Below are 4,293 nucleotides of genomic sequence, written 5' to 3' on the forward strand. Positions count from 1 at the left end.
CTCTGGTGCACCGGCCGGGGAGCAGGGTTGGGGGCTGCTCCATGTGCAGCTGCTTCCAGGAGCCACAGCCCCACTCTGGTGCGCCAGCTAGGGCACAGGGTTGGGGACTGCTCCACACAGCTCCCGGAAGCCGTGGCATGGCCCCACTCTGGCACTTGAGCCAGGGAGCAGGAACACCTCATTTCTGGCCCCACACCAGAGCCCGCACCCCCAACCAGAGCCCTCACCCCCTCCTGCACCCCAATCCCAATTTTCTGAGCATTCATGGCCCGCCATACAATTTCTATTCCCAGATGTGGCCCTCGGGCCAACAGGTTTGCACACCCCTGATATAGATACATAGTAGTGCCCTCTACTGGATGAAATACATCAGATCTACTCAAGTGTTACAGAACCCAACCCTGAAAATACTACTAGGAATAATGCTTACTCCCATGAGTAGTCAGGAAACACAACCAGTGGTAAGTGCTTGCAGGATCAAGATCTTAGTTTGTCAATGTCTCACCCTCTAGTGTCTGGAAGGTGACCTGAAAGAAGATCTAAATACTACTACTACTACTGCTACCACCACTACCACTACCACCAAGTAATGATGGTTCGCCTTTAACTCAAGCTTCCTTGCCTGTAGATGCAAAGTTTGTAAATTCCATCCCCCATCTAACATGTTAGCTGTAATAGCGATATCTCTATAGGTATAAAAAGCCCGACAGATTGTAATTCATTCAGTCCTTGACATAAAAACTTAATTTAATGGTGGAGATGCTTGGAACAGGATAGTCAGAGTTTAATACAGTGCTCTATGTCCCACAGGTCAGTGAATATCCTGTTTTTAACGCCTTACAGAAATGTTTCAGGCAGTAGTAACAAGAAAATCGGCAGGAGACAATTTCTTAAGCCTATCCTGGACAGGAACCATTTCTCCTTATCCTCCGTTTTTCTCTTCCTAATATATTGTACAGTGGCAACCAATAAAAGGAATAACTCTATGGCTCAATACTAGCACATTTTAAAAATCTAATTTTAATTTATCATAAAAATTGACAGAATACTTGATGTTGAGTATTTTTAGTTGTATAGGCTTTAGTATAAGGTGTTTTTCTAAGTCAATGAAATATTTTTAAAATTGCTTTTTCAGATTAGACCGTTATCAATGGTCAGCTTTACAGAAACACTTCATCAAAAGGCCTAATGTTCCAGTAATCTTTTACTAAGAATTTTTGCTCTGAATGCGTCTTCTCTGGTATTGATGGTTTGACCCAGAACTAACCTTCAGTTCACAGGTCACTTAGCATGTGTGGGCTTAGAATTTGCTCTAGGTACACAGCTTTGTCTTTCTGCCATTTCTTTTCACAAAGAACAACAGTTTTGACTGTGAATGAAAATTCTTGTGTGTTGCGTTATCTGATATGGTTGTGAAAATACAAGTACCACTGTTTTGCCATTAAGATGGGACTGAGTTTACAAAAAAACCCCACCATACTGATTCCAAATGAAAAGAGGCTTACAAAAAGGATATGGAGTAATGGAATATAAGTAATAGTTAAAAACTGGCATTTATGAAAAGCTTAGTTTTATTGATAATTCTAACCACTTAAAACCTTTAGTACATTACCTTCCTCAGAGGTATTTAAAGGGATGAAGAATAAACATCATTTAGCAAAAATGCCCCAAAGTGGTTTTTGCTTGTTGACTTTATCTTAGTAGCAGAGTAAATGAAACAATTCAAAACTACTATTTACCCTTAGAACTCACAGGAAACACCTACCTGGCAATCAAAACTATTTCAGTACCGAAAGTCTGAATTTCCCTCAGGAAACAGAGGAAAAAAGATATATAATAAAATACCGTGTATTACACACACTCACACCTATGTGACACATAACTCTATTAAGATGTAATATGTAGATCCAAATGATTCCTCACACTTCACAACATAAAAAAAGATGAATGAATAAAGTACTTCTTAGTTAATAGTCTGCAAGCATACTACTACGTTTACTACTGTGTTTACTTTAAAATAGCTCAATCTATTTCTAGTTCTCTCCTTTTCGGTTCTGCCACAATAGAAGCAAAGCTATTGTGCTCTGGGACACAACAGTTCACAAATGAATCAAATGCTCCCCCCATGCCCCACAAAGCAGAATGTTCCGCCCTCCTTGTGAGCTCAAGGAAACCCCTATAAGCAAACACAGTTGGTTTGGGTTCTGTGTTGAATTCAAGTCTATTTATTTAGATTATTATTCCTATTGTGAGTCAACATAAATAAACACACATTCAACTGCCCTGGATGCCCTTACAAGAATGAAAACATACAGCCACAGCATGAAGAGTCAATCAAAGAATATAATAAACTGCTCCTATGCCTCAAACAAATGCATTATTAACCCCACTAAATATTCATTCAAGTAAACCTGTCAATCATATCCCAGAGCATGCCCCAAAAGCCTAGGAGAAAAGATGCATCATGTTCATCCAGAAGATTTGGTCTACCAGAACCTGGATTTGTAAGAGTTCTCAAACTGAGGGGCCTTCACGTGCCCCTGCAGCAACTCCCACACGTTTAAACTTAAAGAACTCCAGCCAAGAAACTCAGCTGCTCTCAAATGCAGCCACGTAGGACAGAGAGATATGTGGGCTCCTAGTTAGCAAGGTCCAAAACTTTTTAAGCCTTTGTAGGTAAAACCACCACCTTGTACTCCACTTGGACACCTGTGGACCACCAGTGCAGATCACAGAGCACAAATATCAGGTGCTGCTCCCTATGTGAAATTATTTTTAATAAAGCAGACAGCCACATTCTGCATCAGCTTCAGGGAGGCCTTATGATGCTGCCCCATGTAAGGGGCATTTCAATACTATAACCTTGGGGTGACAAAAGCATGGATAACCATGGGAAGGTGGTTCACCTCTGAAAAACTGCTCACACTCCTCTCGCTAGCTGCAGATGAAAAAGAAATGCTACTAGCCATCACCAATATCTTAGCATTAAGTAGCAACCTGGCATCTAACAAGACTCCTAAGTTGCAATCCTGTTTCACAAATGGGGCCCCTCAGAGCATCAGATTTCAGAATTAATAATATTAACACACAGCTCTTATATAGTCGATCTCAAGACTTTACAAAGGAGGTCGCTATCATAATCTCCATTTTACAAATCATAGGTGGAGTAATCTGCCCAGGGTCATCCAGCAGGACAGTGGCAGTTCACTCCTCTTACAGCTACTGTTTCAGGCTCTCTGCAGACACAGGGAGAAATCACTGCATCAGTTACATGCAGGTTACACTTACAAGGTGTTCTTTCCACCATGAGAGTTAGGCACATACTTTTAAAAATGAAAGCTGAGCTTCTCGAGTTATTGTACACTTCCAGGAGCTGGAGCCATAGGCATGTGCCTCTAGTGTCTATGCCTTAGTTCAGACAAGGAGGGTGGGGGGAGACGGGGGCGGAAGACGGGGAAGACAGCATGGCCCTGCATGACCCTTATCTGAGCAGTGCAAGGGAGGCAAAAGGCTTCCTTGTTCCCCATTCTGTTCACCTGCATAAGGACCACCCATGATCTATCTTTCAGTCACTGGTGACCATATAAATTCCCACCAATTCTGGTTCTTTCCCCCAACATGTCAACATTGCCATAATCTTACCTGAATTGAGCCTCAGCTAGCAGTCTCCCAACCCAGTCCTCAATCTCCTGCAGTCACTGGTTCATTTGTCCTATCACATTAAGAGGGTCTGCAGATACTGAAGACAGCACAAACCCTTGTCTTCTTACTAACCTTCCCATCAGCCACATCAAACAGGGGAGGAATCAAAATCAGACCCTGCAGCAATCCAAATATGTGAAGTTTTAGGGCAGCAGAGAACTCCCTTCTATAAGGAGTAGAGTCACTGAAGTGTGACTCCATCCACCCTCTAGCAAGGGACCATAGCCATGTCAACAATACCTTGTAGTCTACAATATCTAAAGCAACTGATAGAACTAAATGAATCAACACAGACGTTCTTAGAAGAGATCATCAGCCAATGCCACTGATGCAGTTTGCCTCTCATACATAAAATCAGAAACGATATTGGCCGGGATTAGAGAAATCCCAAGGCACTAGATACTTCCAGAGTTTCTTTGCCACAATCATCTCAAATACCTTTACTACAAATGGGAGATTTGATACAGGTTGACAGTTGGGAAGGCTGTTGAGTCAAGAGAGCTTCCTGAGCAGAGCTCTGCTTCAGAGCCTCCCCGTCACAAAGGGAGGCACTGACAGTCTCCTCCCAACAATGAGCCCAATTCTCTCTAT

This window comes from Trachemys scripta, chromosome 2, assembly GCF_013100865.1.
Source record: "Trachemys scripta elegans isolate TJP31775 chromosome 2, CAS_Tse_1.0, whole genome shotgun sequence".
In the NCBI taxonomy this organism is placed as follows: Eukaryota; Metazoa; Chordata; order Testudines; family Emydidae; genus Trachemys; species Trachemys scripta.